This window comes from Theropithecus gelada, chromosome 16, assembly GCF_003255815.1.
Source record: "Theropithecus gelada isolate Dixy chromosome 16, Tgel_1.0, whole genome shotgun sequence".
Lineage (NCBI taxonomy): Eukaryota > Metazoa > Chordata > Mammalia > Primates > Cercopithecidae > Theropithecus > Theropithecus gelada.
Window position 1 is genome coordinate 14,885,367 of NC_037684.1, and position 26,384 is coordinate 14,911,750.

Genomic DNA, 26,384 nt, shown 5'->3' on the forward strand with positions numbered 1-26,384 from the left:
ACACAAAAAAAAAAAAAAAAAAAAAAAAAAAAAAAAAAAAAAGAACAAAGCTGGAGGCATCACGCTACCTGACTTCAAACTATACTACAAGGCTACAGTAACCAAAATAGCATGGTATTGGTACCGAAACAGAGATATAGACCAATGGAACAGAATAGAGCCCTCGGAAATAATACCACACATCTACAACCATCTGATCTTTGACAAATCTGACAAAAACAAGAAATGGGGAAAGGATTCCCTATTTAATAAATGGTGCTGGGAAAATTGGCTAGCCATATGTAGAAAGCTGAAACCGGATCCCTTCCTTACACCTTATACAAAAATTAATTCAAGATGGATTAAAGGCTTAAATGTTAGACCTAAAACCATAAAAAGCCTAGAAGAAAATCTAGGCAATACCATTCAGGCCATAGGCATGGGCAAGGACTTCATGACTAAAACACCAAAAGCAATGGCAACAAAAGCCAAAATAGACAAATGGGATCTAATTAAACTAAAGAGCTTTGCACAGCAAAAGAAACTACCACCAGAGTGAATAGGCAACCTACAGAATGGGAGAAAATTTTTATAATCTACCCATCTGACAAAGGGCTAATATCCAGAATCTACAAAGAACTGAAACAAATTTACAAGAAAAAAATCAAACCCCATCAAAAAGTGGGCGAAGGATATGAACAGACACTTTTCAAAAGAAGACATTTATGCAGCCAACAGACACATGAAAAAACGCTCATCATCACTGGCCATCAGAGAAATGCAAAGCAAAACCACAATGAGATACCATCTCACACCAGTTAGAATGGCGATCATTAAAAAGTCAGGAAACTACAGGTGCTGGAGACGATGTGGAGAAATAGGAACGCTTTTACACTGCTGGTGGGACTGTAAACTAGTTCAACCATCATGGAAGACTGTGTGCCAATTCCTCAAGGATCTAGAACTAGAAATACCATTTGACCCAGCAATCCCATTACTGGGCATATACCCAAAGGATTATAAATCATGCTGCTATAAAGGCACATGCACATGTATGTTTACTGCGGGACTATTCACAACAGCAAAGACGTGGAACCAACCCAAATGTCCATCAATGATATAGACCGGATTAAGAAAATGTGGCACATATATACCATGGAAACTATGCAGTCATAAAAAAGGATGAGTTCATGTCCTTTATAGGGACATGGATGAAGCTGGAAACATCATTCTGAGGAAACTATCACAAGGACAGAAAACCAAACACTGCATATTCTCACTCATAGGTGGGAACTGAACAGTGAAAACACTTGGACACAGGTTGGGGAACATCATACACCAGGGCCTGTCATAGGGTGGGGGGAGGTGGGAGGGATAGCATTAGGAGATATACCTAATGTAAATGACAAGTTAACGGGTGCAGCACACCAACATGGCACATGTATACATAAGTAACAAACCTGCATGCTGTGCACATGTACCCTAGAACTTAAATTATAATAATAGAAAAAAGAAAAGAAAATGTAAAATAGTACAGCCACTGTGGAAACAGTTTCCTCAAAGAGTTAAAAATAGAATTAGCAAATGACCCAGCAATTCTATGGGTATACACTCAAAAGAATTGGGTCCCAAAGAGATACTTATACATTTATAATCATAACATTTGTTATCATAGTAGCATTATTCACAGTAGCTAAAACATGGAAACAACCCAGGTATCAATTGACTGATGAATGGATAAGCAAAATGTGGTACATATATACAACAGAATATTATTCAGCCTTAAAAAGGAAATAAATTTTGGCCGGGCACGGTGGCTCACGCCTGTAATACCAACACTTTGGGAGGCCAAGGTCGGCAGATCACCTGAGGTCAGGAGTTCGAGACCAGCCTGGCCAACACGGAGAAACCCCATCTCTACTAAAATTACAAACGTTAGCTAGGTGTGATAGCGCACACCTGTAGTCCCAGTTACTCGGGAGGCTGAGCTAGGAGAATCGCGTGAACCTGGGAGGAGGAGCTTGCAGTGAGCCAAGATCGCGCCACTGCATTCCACCCTAGCAACAGAGCGAGACTCTGTCTCAAAAACAAACAAACAAACAAAAATAAATAAATTCTAATATATGCCACAATATGAGTGAACCTTGATGAGGACATCATGTTAACTGAAATAAACTGGTCACAAAAAGATAAATACTGTATAATTCCACTTAAATTAGTTATTTATTGTAGTCAAAATCATAGAGTCAAAAAGCAGAATGATGGTTGCCAGGGGTTAGGAGGAGAAAGGAATGAGAAGTTACTGTTTAATGGATAGAAAGTTTCAGTTTTGCAAAATGAAAAGAGTTCTGGAGATGAATGGTGGTGATAGTTGTACAATAATATTAATGTACTTAATACCTTAATACTTGTATACTTAAATTGTATACTTAAAAATGGGTAAGACAGAACATTTTGTTATGTATATTTTACCACAATAAAAGAAACTGAAAAAAAAACAAAAATCCATGAACCATGAACAGAATTATAGAGGAATGAATCTGTAAAAGTAAATCCACTTGCTAGGTTGCTATATGTTACCCCTGGTTCCTTCCTGAAAATACTAATTGATGATTACAGCAATATATCCAAATATTTACAATGTCAGAAATTTCCAGCAAATGTAGACTTGGTCACACATTTCGCATAAGTGATTAGCAACACTGTTAAGACTGGGCATTCAGACACAGGTAGAGCTTACTCTAATGGAGGAAAGTGACTGCAATTCCTAGACTGCAATACTATATGCAATATATATGAGAAGCCAGTGCCATTATCTAATGAAAATAACACTCAATAATACTTGAATAAAAGGTTATCGATAGAAATATTTTAACTTTAAAAATTTGATCTCTATGTCTCTTTAGTCTCTTAGTTCAAAACAAATTTTCTGTAAGCTCTTGTGATGTTCTTTGCTAGAAGACTGCTAGATTTCTTATTAGGGTACAAATACAATAGCAATCATGTTTTTACAAAAGTCTACTACTCTAAAGATTGATTGCTTATATCTTTCTCCACGCAGTTTTATAAAATATATTGCCTCTACAAAAGACTCTAGGTAGAAGTAAGACTCAACCGTGAAATTCCATTAACACATTTTCATGGAAATAATTAGTTTAGTGACAACCTTCCAAAGCCCCATGTAGGGAGGTGGTAAATTGTCTTTGAACGCCCACCTCGGCTATTTACACTTGCCATTAATGAGGGAAACAGTCACTATTTCTTTACAAACTAAATAAGAGGCTAAAGAATGTACTCATAAAATCCAGCAGTCACACAATGTATATTATATTATTCTAGATAGTTTTTAATCTCTTCTGAAAAGTTATCCCTTTATATCATTTTTAATCTGTAAGCATTATGTTCTCTTCTTCATTATAATTTTATTTTCTTCCTTTTACTGTTACCTTTATTATTCACTTTCACACCCATTTTAAATATAAATTACAATTAGCTATTGTATTTTTTATACCAGAAATCCTTGGTAACTTTTAAAATCAACTCATCATATTAGAAAATCTTCACAATAAATTCAGATAATAATTCAATATATTTGTAAATATTTATCATGTTTGCTTTTAATCTTTGTAATAAGTGAAATTCTCTAATATCCCAGGACCTCCAGTCCTTCAGTAAAATGACAGTTGAAATACATTTCTCAAAAAATAGTATTATAATTCTTAAGAACTTAATTCCCAAAATAATATATCTCTGTATTTAACTCTATATGACGTATAGAAAGGTATGTGACAAAATTATAATGCTCTGCCTAAAGACTTGCAAAGCATACTCTGTACCCTCCTTTGAAGGTCAGATATTTGTTTACATTGTATGCTTAGGGGATCCCATTTATGACAAATCACTTTTTCATACGTCATTTCCCCTACAATCACCATTGTTTCACAATTTTTTTTTTCTTTTTTTTTTTTTTTTGAGACAGAGTCTAGGTCTGTGCCCAGGCTGGAGTGCACTGGCATGATCATGGCTCAGTGCATCCTCAACCTTCAGGGCTCAGTTGATCCTCCCATCTCAACCTCCTGAGCAGCTGGGACTCTAGGCACACACCACCACGCCCAGCTAAATTATGCATATATATATATTATATATATACACACATATATATTATATATATACACATTTTTATTATTTTTTTAGACACAGGGTTTCACCATGTTGCCCAGGTTTGTCTCAGATTCGTGGGCTCAAGCAATCCGCTTGCCTCGGCCTCCCAAAGTGCTAGGATTACAGGTGTGAGCCACTGTGCCCAAACTTATTCTACAGTTTTATTTTTATTTTTTAGACAGGGTCTCTCTCTGTCGCCCAGGCTAAGTGGTGCGATCTCGGCTCACTGCAACCTCTACCTCCCCGGTTCAAGCAATTCTCCTGCCTCAGCCTTCCGAGTATAGCTGGGACTACAGATGTGCACCACCAAGCCCAGTTAGGTTTTTATTTTAAATTTTATTTATTTATTTATTTATTTATTTTGAGAGGGAGTCTCGCTCTGTCGCCCAGGCTGGAGAGCAATGGCGCAATCGCAGCTCACTGCAAGCTCCGCCTGCCAGGTTCACGCCATTCTCCTGCCTCCCAGGTTCACGCCTCCCAGGTTCTCCACCTCCCAGGTTCACGCCATTCTCCATCCTGGGACTACAGGCGCCTGCCACCATGCCCAACTAATTTTTTCTGTGTTTTTAGTAGACAGTTTCACCGTGTAGCCAGGATGGTCTCGATCTTCTGACCTTGTGATCCGCCTGCCTCGGCCTCCCAAAGTGCTAGGATTACAGGCGGGAGTCACTGCACTTGGCCTGTTCTACAGTTTTTAAAATTATAATTATTTTTAAAATCAAAACATTCTAAACAGTTTTTTGTTTTGTTTCGTTTTTGGTTTTTTGAGACAGAGTTTTTGCTCTTGTTGCCCAGGCTGGAGTGCAATGGTGAGATCTCGGCTCGCTGCAACCTCCACCCCCAAGAGTCAAGAGATTCTTCTGCCTCAGACTCCGGAGTAGCTAGGATTACAGGCATGCACCACCAAACCTGGCTAATTTTGTATTTTCAATAGAGACGGGGTTTCACCATGTTGATCAGGCTGGTCTCAAACTTTTGACCTCAAGTGATCCACCTGCCTTGGCTTCCCAAAGTGCTGGGATTACAGGCATGAGCCACTGCGCCTGGCAAATGGGTTTTTGATTTACAAATTGAGCAGATAGTATAGCATTTTCATATACCCCCCAACATACACACACATTTTCCATTTTCCCCTATTATTAACAGCTTACATTAGTATGGCTCACTCATTACAATTAATGAATGAATACTGAAAAGTTATTATTAACTGGTCCATAGTTTGATTTCCTTAGTTTTTACTTAACGTCCTTTTTCTGTTCCAATATCCCATTCAGGATGCCACTATATTACATTTACTTGTCGTGTCTCCTTAGTTATCTCTTAGCTGTGACTGTTTCTCAGACTCTCTTTTTGAGGATCTTGACAGTTTTAAAGAGTTCTGGTCAGGTATACTGTAGGATGGCCCTCTATTAGAATTTATTTTTCTCAGGCCGGACATGGTGGCTCACGGCTGTAGTCCCAGTACTTTGGGAGGCCAAGGTGGGTGGATCACTTAAGGTCAGGAGTTTGAGACCAGCCTACCCAACATGGGGAAACCCCGTCTCTATTAAAAATACAAAAATTGGCCAGGCACGGCCGCTCATGCCTGTAATCTCAGCACTTTGGGAGGCCAAGGAGGGCGGATCATGAGGTCAGGAGTTCAAGACCAGCCTGGCCAATATGGTGAAACCCCATCTTTACTAAAAAATAGAAAAATTAGCCAGGCGTGGTGGCGCACATCTGTAGTTCTAGCTACTCAGGAGGCTGAGGCAGGAGAATCGCTTGAACCCAGGAGGCAAAGGCTGCAGTAAGCCGAGGTCATGCCACTGCACTCCAGCCTGGGCAACAGAGTTAAGACTCTGTCTCAAAACAAAAAACAAACCAACAAACAAACAAACACAAAAATTAGCTGGTTACAGTGGCGTTCACCTGTAATCCCAGCTACTCGGGAGGCTGAGGCAGGAGAATTGTTTGAACCTGGGAGGTGGAGGCTGCGGTGAGTCAAGGTTGTACCACTGAACTGCACTCCAGTCTGGGTGACAAAGCAAGACTCTGCCTCAAAAAAAAAATCTCATGGTTAGATTGGTGTTACAGACTTTTGTGACAAAGATCACAGAGATAAATTGCCATTTTAAAGTGCCATTTTTCATCATAGCATATTGAGGGTATATATGATATCAACATGATTTATGTCTGTTTATATTGACCATAATCACTTGGTTTGAAGGTGTGTTTGTCAGGTCTCTCCCATCAAGTTATTTCTTTCCTCCCATTCCCCACTTTTCATAAGGGACTCTTCAGAAGGAAGTCACTATGCACAGTGCACACTTAAGAAGTGGGGAATTATGCTCCCTGTCCTTAGGATGGAGTATCTACATAATTTAATTAGCATTATTCCATACAGAAAGATTTGTCTATTCACTTCCATTTATTAATGTATCCAATTATTTATATATCAGTATGAACTCATTGTGGAGTCCTGATAAGTTAGCAACAACAAGGGGGGTGCCCCAGGGTGGAGGAGAACAATTGTTCTGAGAAACAGCTAACTACAAACACCCTGTTTGCACAATATCCTGTTCCCAAATAACTCGTTCTACATGTAGTCCCTCCAGCTCCATCCTATAAAACTTTCCTCCAGCCCCGCCTCTTTGCAGGCAGCTTCTTCTCTGCTGTGCTGCCCAGTGCTTCCTTGCAATATACTTTCTCTCTAATACACTTACTTTCTTTAACTCATGGCTGTTTCAGCAAATTATTTTACCACCAATGACGCTGGCCCAAATTAGCTGCAACCCACCACAATCATGAATATTTACGTTATACTTCAGGTTATAATACAATAGTATGGTATTCATTCATTTATTTTGCTCAAATATTTCTAAATTTTCCCATTGGGTGCTCTTTCATTTGGCTTCTTTTATATCCCTCTCACAGTGATTTTTTTTTTTTTTTCTTTAGCACTTTCTTACTTTCTGCCACTACAAGATGCCCAGGCTGGTTTTGTACATTTTCTACCCCATCCCTGGAATCAGCCATTTCTCCAAGGAGTCCTGGTTACTCTTACTGAAGAATCATATTAGAAACCAAGATCTGAGCACTAGGTGTACTTGTTACTACTGAATTGGTCTGGCTTTTGCCCTTGGCTCCAGGGGTGTATTCTCTAAGCCCCTGTAATGCCTAACTGAAAAGTGGGTCCTTGTTAACCTGGGAGCTTTAGGCCATGCCAGATAGCCTATCCTAACAATGTAATTAATGGTGGAGGTTTTGAGCCATGTGGTATCTGTAACAAAAAACAGCCATGTGAGTGGTCAATCATGTCTATGTGACCAAGCCCCAACAAAAACTCTGGACACCAGGGCTTGACGATCTTACCTGGTTGGTAATACTTCTAGCGTGTTGTCACAAATTGTTGCTGGGGGAAGTTACCACTGTCTATTACTCCACGAGGAGAAGAAACTGGAAGCTTCACATGAGGAATTCTCCTGTACTCTTCTCCCCTTGGCTGGTTTTATTATCCTTTTACTGTAATAAACCATAACTGTAAATATAACAGCTTTCAGTGAGTTCTGTGAGTACTTCTAGGGAATTATTCAACCTGAGGGTGATCTTGGGGACCCCTAAACTTACAATTGGAGTCAAAAGTGGTGGTGGTGGTGTAAACTTTCAAACTTTATAGTATGTATATACTAACTTCTGCACATACCCATCTATAAAAATTTCCACATGCAACTATCTAACTATATATGAGCTCTTGTAGTATCTTCAACGCTAATCCATTACCATGGGTCATTCTAGCTTCCTCCCTTGTTGATCTGTAAAATTTCCACTTCAACAGTGAGAAACCTGGCTCCCACTATCTGCTGTCTATTTTCTTAGTTGTTCAATGTTAGTGTACAAGTATAGCAATAATGCATTTATTAACCTATAAACCCATGCAGAAAAATTGTATCAACTTGAGTAAGTACTCTTATACAGTTCCTTTAGCCTTTAGTTTTACAGACTCCAGTCATTTTCAAAGTTATGGGAGCACTTTTCTCCCCATCCGTTTCGGTGAGGTCGTTTCATATATTTGTAATATAGTTAGATGCTCTTGTCACAGTCTGCTTTCTTTCTCAAATCCCATGACCTCCTGAATTATATTATTTTTTCTTAAAAATTTTTTTTTCTTTTTTTAGAGACAAGGTCTTGCCATGTTGCTGGACTTGAACTCAAGTCCCAAGCTGGACTTGCACTCTTGGCGTCAAGTGATCTTCTTACCTCAGCCTCCCAAGTAGCTGGGATTGCAGGCACAAGCCACCATGCCTACCTCTGACAGCTATTGTTAAATTTGTACACACTGAGGTTGACTTTTTGTGCTGTAAAGTTCTACAGACTTTAACAAATGCATAATATCATGTATCCATCATTACAGTGCATACAGAATAGTTTCACCACCCTAAAATGCCACTCTGCTTCACCTATTCATCCCTCCCTTACTACTGTCCACAACCCCTGACAACCACTGATCTTTTTACTGCCATCATAATTTTCCTCCTCCAGAATGTTATATAATTGGAATTGTTAGAGTATATAGGTTTTTCAATTACTTAACAATATGCATCTATGTTTTCTCCATGTCTGTTCCTGGTTTAATATCTCCTTTCTTTTGATCACTTAATAACATTCCATTGTATGAATGTACCACAATAGTTTGGTTATCCATTCGCCTATTGAGGGACAATTTATTGCGTCCAGTTTGGGTGCAGTTATGAATAAAGCTGCTGTAAACATTCCTTTGCAGGTTTCTGTGTGGACTTAAGTTTACAACTCAACTGGGTATGTCTATTGCGCCTAGAAATGTGATTAATTGCTAGATCATATGGTAAGAATATGTTTATCTTTCTTGTAAACCACTGCCAAACTGTTTTCCAAAGCAGCTGTATCATTTTGCATTTCCAGCAGCAAAGATTAGAGTTTCTTTTGTTTTTCATCCTCACTGGCATTTCATCCTCACCAGCTTTTCAGTTTTTAAATTTGGCCATTCTAACAGACTTAAATGGTATCTAATTGTTTCAATCTGCAATTCCCTAAAGACAAATGATGTTGAGCATCTTTTTATGTATTTATTTGCTGTCTCTACATCTTCTTTATTGAGGTATCTGTTCAGATCTTTTGCTCATTTTTTAATTGGGTTGTTCACTTTCTTATTGTTGAATTTTAAGTGTTTTTTGTATATTTTGGATACTAGTCCTTTATCAGACAAGTGTTTTGTAAAGATTTTCTCCCAGTTTGTGACTTACCTTTTAACTCCCTTTACTGTCTTTCCCAGAACACAAGTTTAAAGTCAATTTTATCAATGTTTTTCCTCCACGCTATTTGAGTTGTATCTAAAACTCATCGCCAAATTCAAGGTCACTAGATTCCTCCTATGTTATCTTCTAGAAGTCTTATAAGTTATGCATTTTACATTTATGTGTATGATCCATTTTAAGTTAATTTTTGTGACAGGTATAAGATCTATGTTTAGATTCCACAGGACTCTCTTAGTTGAAAGGCTTCAAAGATTTATCAACATGTTATTGTCAGTGATCATCACCTTCTCTGGGACAGTCTAAGAGCCCTGGCTGGAGATGAGACAGAGTCAAGACTAACTTCTCCAATGCTGCCAACTTCTATAAACAGCATACTACATTGTCTAAATTAGCAAATGTGTAGCATATATAATTTATAAAAGCCTCATGGGCTGGTCGCGGTGGCTCACGCCTGTAATCCCAGCATTTTGGGAGGCCGAGGCGGGTGGATCACCTGAGGTCAGGAGATTGAGACCATCCTGGCTAACACAGTGAAACCCCATCTCTACTAAAAAATACAAAAAATTAGCAGGGCACCTACAGGTGGTGGGCACCTGTAATCCCAGCGACTCAGGAGGCTGAGGTAGGAGAATCACTTGAACCTGGGAGGCAGAGGTTGCAGTGAGCAGAGATTGCACCACTGCACTCCAGTCAAGGTGACAGTGCAAGACTCTGTCTAAAAAAAAAAAAAAAAGCCTCATGATTTTAATAGAATTTCTGATGGCCTTTTAAAACAATTTCTTAACATAAATTAAAAGTCCAATACATTTTTTCTGAGTAATCTTAAATAGAAATAAAATCAGTTTGTAACTATTAGGGATAATGAGAGATTTAATGTGTGTGTGTGTGTGTGTGTGTGTGTGTGTGTTTATTCTCATTCTATGACAGTTGTATATCTTGGGAATTCTTTTTTTATTTTTAAAATTTTTTTTAAGAGACAGAGTTTTACTCTGTTGCCCAGGCTGGAATGCAGTGGGACCATCATGGCCCACCATAACCTCCAACTCCTGGGCTCAAGTGATCCTCCCATCTCAGCCTCTGGAGTAGCTAAGACTAAAGGCATGCACCAACAAACCCAGTTGATCTTAATTTTTTTTGTGGCCAGGCATGGTGGCTCATGCCTTGTAATCCCAGCACTTTAGGAGGCTGAGGCGGGCAGATCTCAAGGTCAGGAGCTCAAGACCAGCCTGACCAACATGGTGAAACCCCGTCTCTACTAAAAATACACAAATTAGCCAGGTGTGGTGGCGTGTGCCTGTAATCCCAGCTACTCAGGAGGCTGAGGCAAGAGGATTGCTTGGGCCTGAGAGGCAGAGGTTGCAGTGAGCCAAGATCGTACCACTGCACTCCCAGCCTGGGCGACAGAGTGAGACTCGGTCTTAAGAAAAAAAAAAATGTGGCCGGGCACGGTGGCTCAAGCCTGTAATCCCAGCACTTTGGGAGGCCGAGACGGGAGGATCACGAGGTCAGGAAATCGAGACCATCCTGGCTAACACGGTGAAACCCCGTCTCTACTAAAAAAATACAAAAAACTAGCTGGGACTACAGGCGCCCGCCACCTCGCCCAGCTAGTTTTTTGTATTTTTTTAGTAGAGACGGGGTTTCACCGTGTTAGCCAGGATGGTCTCGATTTCCTGACCTCGTGATCCTCCCGTCTCGGCCTCCCAAAGTGCTGGGNTGGGAGGCCGAGACGGGAGGATCACGAGGTCAGGAAATCGAGACCATCCTGGCTAACACGGTGAAACCCCGTCTCTACTAAAAAAATACAAAAAACTAGCTGGGCGAGGTGGCGGGCGCCTGTAGTCCCAGCTACTCGGGAGGCTGAGGCAGGAGAATGGCGTGAACCCAGGAGGCGGAGCTTGCAGTGAGCTGAGATCCGGCCACTGCACTCCAGCGCGGGCAACAGAGCAAGACTCCGTGTCTCAAAAAAAAAAAAAAAAAAAAAAAAGAAAAAAAAGAAAAAAAAGAAAAAAAAAATGCTTTTCGTAAAGACAGGATCTCACTCTGTCGCCCAGGCTGGCCTTGAACTCCTGGCCTCATTAAATCCTCATACCTTGGCCTCCCAAAGTGCGGGTGTGAGCCACCACACCAGGCCCCCTGGGAATTCTTTGACTTAGATAAGAAGGCAGATGATGAAATATATTAATCTTAATATTTTATATAGTTCATTTTTTACTGAAAGAATTTTAATCTGGGTAACATAAAAGATAAAGTTAGTAGTCTTGTCACTTTTTGAGCAAAAATATATACCCAAAACTTAAAAAACAGTTGCCGCTAGAGTATATCAGGATGGTTTTGCTCTAGGCAGCATAGTATAGTGATTAACATCATGTTAGAGATTCTAAAGCCACACCTGGGTTTGAATCCCAGCTCTACTGTTTACCAGTTTTGTAACCTTAGGCAATTAATTACTTCACTGTTCTAAGTCTCAGTTTCCCCTTTTTTTTTAAAACTATAATATGTAATATTTGAGTGTCGTCCTTGTGCAGGAACCAAGCTAATCTTTTCTGTATCATTTTTAGTATATGTGCTGCTAAAGCGAGCGCCCCATTTGTTTTTGTTTCGTTTTGTTGTTTGAGACAGGATCTTGTTCTGTTACCCAGCTGGAATGCAGTAGCATGATCATAGCTCACTGCAGCCTCAAACTCTGGGGCTCAAGCAATCCTCCTGCCCAGCCTCCTGAGTAGCTGGGACTGCAGGCATGCACCACCATGCACAGCTAATTTTTAAAAATTTTTTGTAGAGATAGAGGTTTCACTATATTGCCTGGGCTAGTCTTGAACTCCTGGGCTCAAGCGATCCTCCTACCTCAGCCTCCTAAATGCTGGGATTACAGGTGCGAGCCACTGCACTCAGTCAAAACTATATGTTTTAATAAAATATAAAGCTATAGTGGGAAGGTCCAAAAATATCACAGGTAATACAATTTCCCAGATCATTTACAATAACACTAAAAAAAAAAAGTTAAAATTTGGGTATAAATCTAACAAAACATGCACAGGATCTTTGTGCTAAAAACTACAAAATACTGATTATTTTATTTTATTTTATTTTATTTTATTTCATTTTATTTTATTTGAGACAGGGTCTTGCTCTGTCACCAAGGCTAAAGTGCAGTGGCACAATCATGGCTTACTATACCCTTGACCTCTCAGACTCAATGTGGCACAATCATGGCTTACTATATACCCTTGACCTCCCAGACTCAATGTGGCACAATCATGGCTTACTATACCCTTGACCTCCTAGACTCAATCAATCACCTCGCCTCAGCCTCCCCAGTAGCTGGGACTACAGGCACGCACCACCACGGCAGACGAATTTTTCTATTTTTTGTAGAGATGAGGTTGTAGAGATGAGGTCTCACTATGTTGCTGAGGCTGGTCTCGAACTCCTGTGCTCAAGTGATCCTCCCACCTCAACCTCTCAAAGTGCTGGGATTACAGGCATGAGTCACTGTGTCTGACCAAAAAAAGGTTTTAACGACCTAAATAACTGGAGAGATGCGGCATGCTCATGGATTCGGAGGCTTTACAGAGCAAAGACGTCAATTCTCTCAAAATTGATCTGCAGTTGGTTTAATGCAATTCCTATAAAAATTCTAACAGATTTTTATATATGAACAAACTGATTCTAAAATTTATATGGAAAGGCAAAGGAACTAGAATAGCTAAAAGAATTTTGAAAAAAAAGAATAAAATAAGGGTAATCACATTAGCTTTTTAAAGACTTACTATAGACACATAGATCAATAGAACAAAAAAGAGTAAAAAATAAACTCACATTTGTACAGATAACTAATTTTTGACAAAGGTATAAAAGCAATTTAATGAAGCAAGGATAGTCTTTTTAACAAGTGGTGATGGCACAACTAGTCTCCTGTAGGAGACAAAATGGACCTTGATCTAAACCTCACAATTTATGCCAAAATTAACAAACTTCAAATGCATAATTTTATCAAATGTTGAACGATAAGACTCTTAGGGAAAAAACAAGAGAAATTCTGTGTGACCTAAATTTAGGGAAAATGTTCTTAGATATGACACCAAAAGTACCACCCAAAAAGAAAAAGTTAATAAATTAGACTTCATCATAATTAAAACTTTTCCTCTGTGAAAGATATTAAGAAAATGAGAAAAGAAGCCACAGATTGGGAGAAAATATTTGCAAATCACATATATTTGACAAAGAATTTATATCTAGAATAAATAAGAAATCCCTAACCTCAACTGTAAATAAGTAAGAAGTCCAATTAAAAAGTGGACAAACAAGTCAACAATGCAATCCCATTTACAATAGTCATACCCCCCCTCCCACCAAAAAATAAAAATAAAACAAACAAAATCATGACATCTAAGCAAGGAGGGGAAATGTCTCTACAAGAACCACAAAACACTTGCAAATGGGCAAAAGACATGAACAGACACTTCTCAAAAGAAGACATACAAGTGGCAAATAAACATGAAGAAATGCTCCACATCACTAATCATCAGAGAAATGCAAATCAAAATCACAATGAGATGCCATCTCACATCAGTCAGATGCCAGAATGGCTATTATTAAAAAGTCAAAAAACAACAGATGTTGGAAAGGCTGTGGAGAAAAGGGAACACTTACACACTGTTGGTGAGAATGCAAATTAGCTTAGCCACTATGAAGAGCAGTTTGAAGATTTCTCAAAGAACTTAAAACAGAACTACCATTCGACCCAGGAATCCCATTACTGTGTATCTATCCAAAAGAAAACAAATAGTTCTATCAAAAAGACATATGCACTCACATGTTCATTGCAGCACTATTCACAGTAGCAAAGACATGAAATCAACCTAGATGCCCATCAAATGTGGCCTGGGTAAAGAAAATCTGGTACATATACACCAGCCATAAAAAAATAACAAAATCATGTCCCTTGCAGCAACATGGGTGCAGCTGGAGGCCATTATCCTAAGTGAATTAATGCAAGAACAGAAAGCCAAATACCACATATTCTCACTTATAAGTGGGAGCTAAACATGGGGTACTCATGAACATAAAGATGGCAACAATAGAAACTAAAGACTTCTGTAGGGGGCGGTGAGGTAACTGTTGAAAAACTATTGGGTTTCAAAAGGTCACATACTAGATGATTCCACTTATATAACATTCTCAAAGTAACAAAAGTATGGTGATGGAGAACAGATCAGTGGTTGCCAGGGGTTAGGATTGGGGTGTGACTATAAATGGCTAGCACATGGGAGTTTCTTCTGGAGTTCTATACCCCAAATGTGATAATGATCATATGAATTTATATATGTGATAAAATCCTGTAGAACTACATACAACTCCCGTTTTTTTTTAAAGGATTGTATGTAATAACTGGTGAAATCTTGTGAGGCTGAGGCAGGTGAATCACTTGAGGCTGGGAGTTCAAGACCAGCCTGACCAACATGGTGAAACCCCATCTCTACTAAAAGAAAAAAATACAAAAATTAGCCATAGCCAGGAGTAGTGATGTATGCCTGTGATCCCAGCTACTCAGATGGCTGAGGAAGGAGAATCACTTGGACCTGGGAGGCGAGTGTGCAGTCCTGGGAGGCGAGGGTGCAGTGAGCTAAGATCACGCCACTGCACTCCAACCTGTGTAACAGAGTGAGGCTCCATCTCAAAAAACAAACAAACAAACACCTGGTGAAATCCAAATAAGGTCAGTAGTTTAGTTAATAAATAGTATTGTACCAATGTCAGTTTTCTGATTTTGATAATTATACTGTGGTTATATAAGATGTCATTGGGGGAAGCTGGGTGAAGAGTACATCTGAACTCTTTGTACTATTTTTGCAACTTCTACATGAGTCTAAAAAATTTCAAAATTAAACTTTAAAAATTCCTGTTATGTTATTATGCAGAACATCTTAATTCTCAACCTACACTCCAGATTATTTTTAAAAAGGAGCACGAATTGTTCTAATAAAAAAAAAAAGAAACCAAATCATTGTATGTTTCATGTCTCTCTATATATAGAAGTAGTAGAAGCTTTACGTTTTTTCTTTAATTTCAAGCAGATAAAATTGAGAAACTCTTCCCTTTGCAGAACATACCAGTAGTGCTGGGTTTATTTATTTTTTTATCACAACAATATTTCAAAAGAAAATGATAATAATTTATTCTAGTCTGTGCTGGTTAGATTCTACCTGGAATATTGCTCTCAATTCTAGGTATCATACTTCAGAACAGTTAATTCAGAAGCGAGTGACCAGGATAGTGAAGAAATTTGAAACTATATTTTCTGAGGATCAAATAGAGGAACTAGGTTATGTCTACGCTAGAGAAGAAAAAATACTGAAGTTCTAATACTGTCTTTAAGTCTATGAAAGGTTACCATGTGGAAGACAACAGATTTATTTGGAATACTCTAAGGTGTAAGAATTAGGATCAATAGTCCTACAGAGAAAAAGACTTTCAAGCAAGATAAGCAGACACTAAAAAACAGTGCTTACCAAAGAGGAAATGAGCTACCTTGGAACACAGTGCCTATTACAGAAACAATAAAAGCACTGGCAATAACGTTCTTTCAGGACTTCTGATTTAAAATAGCAGACTGCACACATGCATTTATCTCAGAAACCTCCTGAAATGTGAAATTAAAATAACAGAAAGACATGGAAGAAACGATAGTGGACAAAAAAGATTAACAAATATTTGAAAGCAAGAAAGGGAATGAAGGAGTAGCAACCTTAACATACCAGAACAGAGAAAGCTGAATCCAAACTGTCCAATGGGGGGATGACACCAATAATCTAGCTGGTTCTCATCAGAGAACTCCAGGAATCTAAGGAACTGGCGATACTAGCTATCTCAGACAGCAGGTATAAGGAGAAGTGTTGGAAACATTGCAGCAATTCATTGAAATTATATAGAAGAAATACCTAAGATACTCTTCTTCTAAATTCCCATGCAACCAAAGGCACCTCCCTCACATGGCAGGAAAGAAAATGTTTATTTTCTGATTAATTGAAACAGAATAGCCTTATATTCAAAGATGCAAGGTATATAGTGAGGGACTGAAGTAAACCACCTTACTGAAATTAAGAATACTATGTGAAAAATTACATATAAACAGCTGTATTCCCTTACTCAGTTCCCAAAATGCTGGCTAAAAGAGAAGAGACTAAAAGCTTTAAGATAATGTAAGTCTGTGGTGGTCACGCCTGTAATCCTAGCGCTTTGGGAGGCCGAGGCGGGTGGATCACGAGGTCAGGAGATTAAGACCATCCTGGCTAACACGGTGCAACGCCGTCTCTACTAAAAATACAAAAAATTAGCCGGACATGGTGGCACACGCCTGTAATCCCAGCTAATTGGGAGGCTGTGGCAGGAGAATCACTTGAACCCAAGAGGTGGAGGTTGCAGTTGAGCCGAGATTGCACCACTGCACTCCAGCCTGGGTGACAAGAGTGAGACTCCATCTCAAAAAAAAAAAAAAAAAAAGATAAAGTTAGTCACATACAGGTCAGGTACGGTGGCTCACACCTGTAATCCCTGCCCTTTGGGAGGCCAAGGCGGGTAGATCACCTGAGGGTAAGAGTTTGAGACCATCATGGACAACATGGTGAAACCCTGTCTCTACTAAAAATACAAAAATTAGCCAGGCATGGTGGCACGCATCTATAGTCCTAACTACTTGGGAGGCTGAGGCAGGAGTATTGCTTGAACCCAGAGGCAGAGGTTGCAGCGAGCCAAGATTGTGCCACTGCACTCCAGCCTGGGCGACAGAGCAAGACTCTGTCTCAAAAAATAATAATGATAAATAAAGTAAACCACATACAAATAGGATCAGGAATCAGAATGCTATCATCTTTCTCAATAATAGCAGTGAAGGCTGGGCGCAGTGGCTCACGCCTGCAATTCCAGCACTTTGGGAGGCTGAGGTGGGCAGATCACGAGGTGAGGAGATTGAGACCATCCTGGCTAACACGGTGAAACTCCGTTTCTACTAAAAATACAAAAATTAGCCGGGTGTGGTGGTGGGCACCTGTAGTCCCAGCTACTCAGGTGGCTGAGGCAGGAGAATGGCGTGAACCCAGGAGGCGGAGCTTGCAGTGAACAGAGACTGCGCCACTGCACTATAGCCTGGGTGACAGAGCAAGACTCCATCTCAAATAACAATAATAATAATAATACTAACAGTGAAAGCTGAGGGACAATAGCCTAATGCCTTTGAAATTCTGTGGGAAAACAATTTTCTAACATAATTTTTTTGTTTGTTTATTTTTTGTTTTTTTAGACAGTGTCTTGCTCTGATTTCCAGGCTAGAGTGCAGTGGTTCAATCAGAGTTCACTGCAGCCTCAAACTCCTGGGCTCAAGTGATCCTCCTGCCTTAGCCTCCCAAGTAGCTGGGACTATAGGCATGGGCCACCATGCCTGGCTAATTTTTCTTTTTAGAGACAGGGTCTTACTATGTTGACCAGGCAGTCCTCAAACTCCTGGGCCTTAAGCAATTCCCCTGCCTTGGCCTCCCAAGGTACTGGGATTATAGGTATGACCCACCAGGCTTGGCCTTTAACCTGAAATTCTGTACCCAACTAGACTAACAATCAAGTGGAGGAGTGGAATAAAGATATTTCAGGTTAACAAAACCTGAAAAAAATTAACTTCCATGAATCTAATTTGTTTTTTTAAGAGAACTAATCCTGCTTTCTAACCATGAATATTTTATAAGAAGACTAGTAAAGGATGTCCACCAGCAAAATGAGAAAAGAAACCCAGAAAGAAATGAAAACCAGAAAACTGAGGCTTTAATGAAAAAGAAGCATCAGGAACCACAAGGATCATGGTAGAGCTCCTGAATGTCAGCTATACATAAGGTCTAGAGTGCATACAGTCTGGATTGGAACAGGTAGATGCAAAGTTCCAAGATGAAAGCCTTATAAAAAAAGATTATCCAAGATGTTTAACTATACTGATAGTGGTTTTTATGTTTCTACTGCAGAGTTCAGAAAACAAAGGACAATAGATACATAGAAAACTAAACAAATGGAAAACAGTAAATTATTAACTCCAGGAAAAACAAAAGGTTATACAAGAAAGAAAATGTAAACATGGGCCAGGCACAGTGGCTCATGCCTGTAATCCCAGCTACACAGGAGACTGAGGCAGGAGAATCACTTGAACCCAGGAGGTAGAGGTTGCAGTGAGCTGAGAGCGCACCATTGCACTCCAGCCTGGGCAACTAGAGTGAAACTCTATCTCAAGAAAAAAAAAAAAAGAAAGGAAAGAAAAGAAAATGTAAACACAGTATATAGTGGCTCAGTTGTAAACAATATATGCATAATTCAAACAATGTAAACATTATTTTGCCTAAAGTTATGGTATGATTATACTGGGAGTTAGTGAGGAAAAGTAAGTGGTAGCAGGAGTTGTATAAGACTGTTAAATCTTTATCTTCTAAAATAAAAAACAGAGTTACTGTCTATAATTTAAAAAACAACAAACAGCAAATGAAATATATTTTAGAGACAGGTAAATTCCAGAAGAAACAAAGAATTAAAAATAGGCCAGACATGAGCCGAGATCGCGCCACTGCACTCCAGCCTGGGAGACACAGTGAGACTCCGTCTCAAAAAAAAAAAAAAAAAAAAATAGGCCAGACACAGTGGCTCATGCCTGTAATCCCAGCACTTTGGGAGGCCAAGGCAGGAGGATCACCAGAGGTCAGGAGGTTGAGACCAGCCTGACTAACACGGAGAAACCCTGTCTCTATTAAAAATACAAAATTAGCTGGGCATAGTGGCGCATGCCTGTAATCTCAGCTACTAGGGAGGCTGAGACAGGAGAATCGCTTGAACCCAGGAGGCAGAGGTTGCAGTGAGGCAAGATCGTGGCATTGCACTCCAGCCTGGGCAACAAGAGTGAAATTCTGTCTCAAAAAGACAAACAAACAAACAAAAGAATTAAAAACAGTTGCTTCCTGTGCTGTTGCGGTCCCAATGTAAAAAAAGAGAAAAGAGAAGAAGAGAGAGAAAAAGAAAGAAAAGAAAATTAAAATAGTTGTAATGAAGAAGAAAAGTAAGAGACTGTTCTTAGTATATGCTTTACAGTACACTATTGCACTTAAAAAATTATATACATATTACATTGAATAAAAATAAATATTATTATTATTGTTATTATTATTTGAGACTGAGACTCTATTGCCCAGGCTGGAGTATAGTGGCGTGATCTCAGCTCACTGCAACCTCTGCCTCCCAGGTTCAAGTAATTCTTCTGCCTTAGCCTCCTGAGTAGCTGAGATTACAGGCACCCACCACCATACCTGGCTAATTTTTGTATTTTTAGAAGACACGGGGTTTCACCATGTTGGCCAAGCTGGTCTTGAACTCCTGACCTCGAGTGATCTGCCCGCCTTCCCAAAGTGCTGGGACTACAGACATGAGCCACGGCACCCGGCCAATTATTTTTAAAACTTACAGGTTCTCATGTCCCATTCCTAGACCCACTGTAACAGAATATCTGAATAGATCTACATATTTAAATGGCTTAAAAGATTATAACCAGGTAGTTAAGTTGGATAAAACACTGGGGTGAGATCACAGACTTTGGCCGGGTGTAGTGGCTCATGCTTGTAATCCCAGCACTTGGTATGGTGGCTCATGCGTGTAATCCCAGCACTTTGGGAGGCTGAGGCAGGTGGATCACCTAAGGTCAGGAGTTCGAGAGCAGGCTGGCCAACATAGTGAAACCCCATCTCTACTAAAAATACTAAAATTAGCTGTGCATGGTGGCAGGTGCCTATAATCCCAGCTACTTGGGAGGCTGCAGCAGGAGAATCGCTTGAACCCAGGAGGCGGAGACTGCAGTGAGCCAAGATCGTGACATTGCATTCCAGAGTCCAGAGCAAGACTCTGTCTCAAAAAAAAAAAAAAAAAAAAAAAATCACGGACTTAAAGCTGAATGCAGGCTTTTCTATATTCCACTGACTCAAAAATGTACCCTCAACCCTAGGCAGCAGATCTAAATAAGCATGCAACTCATTACAAAGAAGACCGAGAAAGAGAGTTTAAATGGGTCAGCATGATCCATCATTCCTATAAGTAAAGCTCCTTAAAAGTATATAAAACCCACACAGATAAATTAGTAACAAAACTTTTGTACATCACGCCTGTAACCCCAGCACTCTGGGAGGCTAAGGAGGGCGGATCACGAGGTCAGGGGATTGAGAACATCCTGGCTAACACGGTGAAACTCCGTCTCTACTAAAAATACAAAAAAAAAAAAAAATTAGCCAGGCGTGGTGGCACGCACCTGTAGTCCCAGCTACTCAGGAGGCTGAGGCAGAAGAATCACTTGAATCTGGAAGGCAGAGGTTGCAGTGAGCTGAGATCGTGGCACTGCACTCTAGCCTGGGCGACAGAGCCAGGTTCCATCTAAAAAAAATAAAAAATAAAAAAAAATCTTTGTACATTAAAAATAGTAAGTTACATTGACATGTTAAACTAATTTATTGCTATCTAAAATGATATAAGCAACAATTTTATTGTATAATTTGATTAAATGTACAGTTAATGTACCTCTTCCTTCAATATAGTTTATCTTTGAAGTTCTGCTGAATTTTAGTTGCCATAACAACTTGAATAAACCCTTTATTGGTGGAGATATCTGAAGCTATTTATAAATGCAACAGCTGTATCTGTCCAGCTAAATTTCTTTCATAATATAAGACATCAAAGCAGTTTTCTTTTTTTTTTTTTGAGATGGAGTCTGTCTCTATTGCCCAGGCTGCCAGGCTGGAATGCAATGGCGCCATCTTGGCTTACTGCAACCTCCGCCTCCTAGGTTCAAGCAATTCTCCCTGCCTCAGCCTCCCAAGTAGCTGGCATTACAGATGCCCGCTGTCCACCACCACGCCCAGCTAATTTTTGTATTTTTAGTAGACAATGGGGTTTCGCCATGTTGGCCAGGCTGATCTGGAACTTCTGACCTCAGGTGATCCGCCTGACTCAGCCTCCCAAAGGTGCTGGGATTACAGGCATGAGCCACTGTGCCTGGCATAAAAGCAGTTTTCATTTGCTCTGAATAAATTTAAGAAAAATATCATGAACCATTAAAACTAAAACTATAATTTCTACATTTATATCTAAAATATTAAAATGTAGTAAAACTATATAGAATAAGGTAGAGAATGGGGCTGGGTGTGGTGGCTCATGCCTGTAATCCCGTCAGTTTGGGAGGCCATGGTGGGTGGATCACTTGAGGTCAGGAGTTTGAGATCAGCCTGGCCAACATGGTGAAACCACGTCTCTACTAAAAATACAAAAATTAACCAGGCATGGTGGTAGATGCCTGTAATCGCAGCTACTTGGGAGGCTGAGGCTGGAGAATCAGGTTGAGGCTGGGCTTGAACCCAGGAGGTGGAAGTTGCAGTGAGCTGAGATCGTACCATTGCACCACAGCCAGGGCAACAAAGTGAGACTGTTTCCAAACAACAACAACAACAACAAAAACAGAGAATTAAAAAAATACATTTTCATTTCATTGTTTCCTGAAAAAAAAAAACCAGCAATATTAACACAAAGCTTTCTAAACTGTTAAGTTTTTTCAGAATTGAAAAACGCTTAGATATTTTATTCAGAAGTTTTTGTCTGTTTTTAACTTTTGGTAGAGACAGTCTCACTAATATTGTCCAGGCTGGTCTCGAACTCCTGGGCTCAAAGGATCCTCCTGTCTCAGCCTTCCAAAGTGTTGGGATTACAGGTATGAGCCACTGCACTCAGCCAGATATTTCATTCTATTTATTTGTGTGTGTGTGTATGTGTGTGTGTATGTCTGTGTGTGTGTGAATCGATAGGTCAAGCCTTCATTTTATTTTATTTTAGTTTTACATAAGTTATTGGGGTACAGGTGGTATTTGGTTATATGAGTAAGTTCTTTAGTGGTGATTTGGGAGATTTTGATGCACTCATCACCCGAGCAGTATACACTGCACCATATTTGTAGTCTTCTATCCCTCGCCCCACTCCCACTCTTCCCCACAAGTCCCCAAAGTCCATTGTATCAGTCTTATGCCTTTGCATCAGCCAGATATTTTAAATCAATTGCTTCTCTCCACAGTAACACAATGCAAGATAAAACACAAAGAAGCAGGCTGGGTGCGGTGGCTCACATCTGTAATCCTAGCACTCTGGGAGGCCAAGGCGGATGGATCACGGGGTCAGGAGACCGAGACCATCCTGGCTAACACAGTGAAACCCCGTCTCCACTAAAAAAAAAAAAAATACAAAAAATTAGCCGGGCGTGGTGGTGGGCACCTGTAGTCCCAGCTACCCGGGAGGCTGAGGCAGGAGAATGGCCTGAACCTGGGAGGCAGAGGTTGCAGTGAGCCGAGATTGCGCCACTGCACTCCAGCCTGGGTGACACAGCGAGACTCCATCTCAAAAAAAAAAAAAAAAAAAAAAGCAAAAAAAAAACCCACATACACAAAAAGAAGGAAACAACAACATTATGTAAAACAACATTTATTAACAGTTAAAGCAACCTAAATTCATTAATAAAAGTAGAATAAAGATTTTACAACTGAACTTTTCCTCTTTTCAAAGTGATTATTTGATTCCATTAAAATAATTAATAGTAATTAGACTGAAGAAATATCTATCTTCACTGATATAAGCTTTTGAGTACACAAAATTATAAAAATAAAAGGTTTATTCTGCAGTAGTGTAGCAGTTGATTAGCAGCTTCTCAGATAGGATCTGTGCCTATGTAGAGTCTTAGAAAGTATTGGTTCAATAGATTATTTAGATTAAGACTGCTATATTTAGGACAACCTACAGATTTTTTCTCACAGAAAAAAAGTTTTAAATTATATATAAATATACGTATTGACTGGTAATTGTTACATACATTTTCTACCTTGAATTGAGATACTCATCTTTGTGCTCATCTTTCAAACCCTTTCTCCAACACTTCCTCTAACTCATGTTTTAAAAACATATATAATATCCTATACATCCATATATTTGGGGATAGTCCATTAAACTTGTATTAAATTTAAATTTTGCACCTCGTCCATATTTAATTTAATCAACGTTTAATTTTGCAGATGTTTTTCTTTTTTATCTTTCCTGTGGTACAGATTAATTTTGCAGATATTAACATATATAATATCCTATACATCCATATATTTGGGGATAGTCCATTAAACTTGTATTAAATTTAAATTTTGCACCTCGTCCATATTTAATTTAATCAACGTTTAATTTTGCAGATGTTTTTCTTTTTTATCTTTCCTGTGGTACAGATTAATTTTGCAGATATTTTACAATAATTAAAAATATACAAACACAATTTCCTAAGGGAAAAAAAATAACTAAACAACAGGTGATTCAGACAGCAGCCAGCAATGTTATTTTCAAAGAATAACTATAGATGCATAAGATCCATTCTTCTATATTCATTGCTGTTATATTTTGATATAAAACATATCTAATCACAAATAAGGTCTTTGCCCTTTCACTTAAATCTTTCAGAGAATAGCATAATCACAATCCTGAGAAACCATTCCTGTGCCTAGAATTTCAAGTAAGTCTGTCTTTCATGCAAATACCCACATGATTCTTTTCCTATTACTTTCACAGTTCCTTTCCTGCCCATTCCATTCCTTGAAAAATTTATGAGAAATGCCTACATGACAGGAATATGTCCATTTCAGCCTCTCTTAAACTAGAAACAATTCTTAGGTTATAGAAATGAAAACCTCATTTTCATATGTTGTCTTTATAGTTTAAAAAGTGCTCACGTTGGGCCGGGCGCGGTGGCTCAAGCCTGTAATCCCAGCACTTTGGGAGGCCGAGACGGGCGGATCACGAGGTCAGGAGATCGAGACCATCCTGGCGAACACGGTGAAACCCCGTCTCTACTAAAAAAATACAAAAAACTAGCTGGGTGAGGTGGCGGCGCCTGTAGTCCCAGCTACTTGGGAGGCTGAGGCAGGAGAATGGCATAACCTGGGCGGCGGAGCTTGCAGTGAGCTGAGATCCGGCCACTGCACTCCAGCCTGGGTGACAGAGCCAGACTCCGTCTCAAAAAAAAAAAAAAAAGTGCTCACATACACTATAATGTCTGACCCTACAATAATGCTTCCACTTGGATAAAATAGGTATTATTCTCATTTTGAAAATTAAGAAAAAAATTATGCTCAGAAGGGCTTGCCCCAGGTCAAACAAGAAGAGCAATAATCATCATATAAGTCAGCTCTCTTGACATATTTTTTTCACAATACTTTGCTGCCTCACTTACATATGACAAAGGGGAGAGAGTGGGGCAACTGACTTTGGCAGCCTTCAGTTGTCACCGACCCTGAACAACAGAATCTATTACAATCTATTCTCTCTCCAATAGCAAGTCCTGGCAGTATGGTAGACCTGACTGATAGCATAACTTTAATTATCAGCCAGAGGCTTAAACCTATGCTTGTTGTAATTAGAATTTCCCCACAGAAAAAAAGCATATCATCTATTCCATTTGATGATGTAAAATCTTTACATTTTCAATTCACGGCCAACCAGTGTTTAAAACATGAATTATCTTAATAAAAGAGCAAGTTTACAAATGCCTATGGAGTACACCTTTGGGAATGTTACCCCATTCTATTTTTAGTAAACATTTAATCCTAGTATAAGACCAGAACAGATGGGCAATAGAAACTGGCTCCAATTTTCCAGCATTCTACATACTAGCTAACAATATAGCAAACACCTAGAGGTTGTTCTAACCATAATTATCAGCTCAACCCGTAACAGAATCAGAAGTCGGCTTGTATTCCCTCTTGTTTTGGAGAAAGATATTTGGGACTCGTCAAAAAAAAAAAAAAAAAAAAAATCAGACTTAGCAATTTTACTTCTAAGTAAACAACCCACACTGATGCTCATATTTTATAATGCTTGCTCCTAGTCGCATACTTATTTCATTCAATGCTATGCTTCACTGCCTCCTTTTCTTTGGTCTCTTTTCACTTTTTTGGCTGTTGTTACTTGTTCAACTCCTTTACTATATTCTTCTTTCCATCTCTCGTTTTGGTAATCCTCATCACTATCTGGGCTATCTTGTTCTTCTTCCTGCCAGATTCCTTCCTGAAGCTGCCAGCTCCCACTTAAAGCTTTGTATTCATCAACAATTTATGCTTTAAAACGATCTCTTGCTTTTTCCTTGATCGCCTTTCAAAATCTCATTACCTTGATATATCTCAGTTAGTTATTAGAAAAGCTACTTGATTAAACTAGTTTATACTGAAAGGAGCATAAGTGTTAAATAATTGGTCATTTTAGACAAGATGGGGGAGAAATTTGGGAAAGAATAGTTTTCATACTTTCAGCCCACTCCCCTCCCAGCCTTTAGCAAATAACAATAGAGTTGTAAGCCCAGGAAAGCCCTTACCCCAACCCCCTGGAGTCTCAAAATAAGTTTCTTCATTGTTAAAGAAGACTTCGGTTATTACTCTATTTCTGTGTCTTCTACTAGTTTTCCAGGGTCCTTGCTATCCAGTATTTGCTTCTCAATGAAAGGAATTGTTTCTATTATATTGGGCAAGTTCCTGCCCTGCCATAAGCTAACATAAACAACCAGAGTGTGTGTATCTATACCAAAGAATGTGTCATTATTCTGATCTCTGACTGGCGCCTGTTGGAAAAGGGACTTGAATGTAGGAATCTTCATATTGAAATGAAAACACTTTCTTCTTTTTCTAGTAAACTCCTATCTCCTCTCCAGATAATTAGAAAAATACGAAGTTAAACTGAAGGTTTATAATATTATTTATATATAATAATAATCACATGAACAACTTATCATTTATACTTTAAACATCATACATTATAACTGGAATTAGGTCCATGATTAAATGTTTCAGATCCAGTTATGTTTTACTTTATTATAACTGAATTTGGTATCTATTCAGTCTTCAT

The 26,384-nt window shown here is 39.2% G+C and overlaps 1 protein-coding gene and 1 pseudogene across 1 annotated transcript in view; both read right to left on the reverse strand.

Annotated features, from left to right (window-relative positions):
- The window catches only part of PPM1E (protein phosphatase, Mg2+/Mn2+ dependent 1E), a 227,425-nt gene that overhangs the window by 135,071 nt on the left and 65,970 nt on the right, over positions 1 to 26,384 (reverse strand). The gene's annotated exons all lie outside the window — the stretch shown is intronic.
- LOC112610434 lies at positions 11,898 to 11,995 on the reverse strand (annotated as a pseudogene).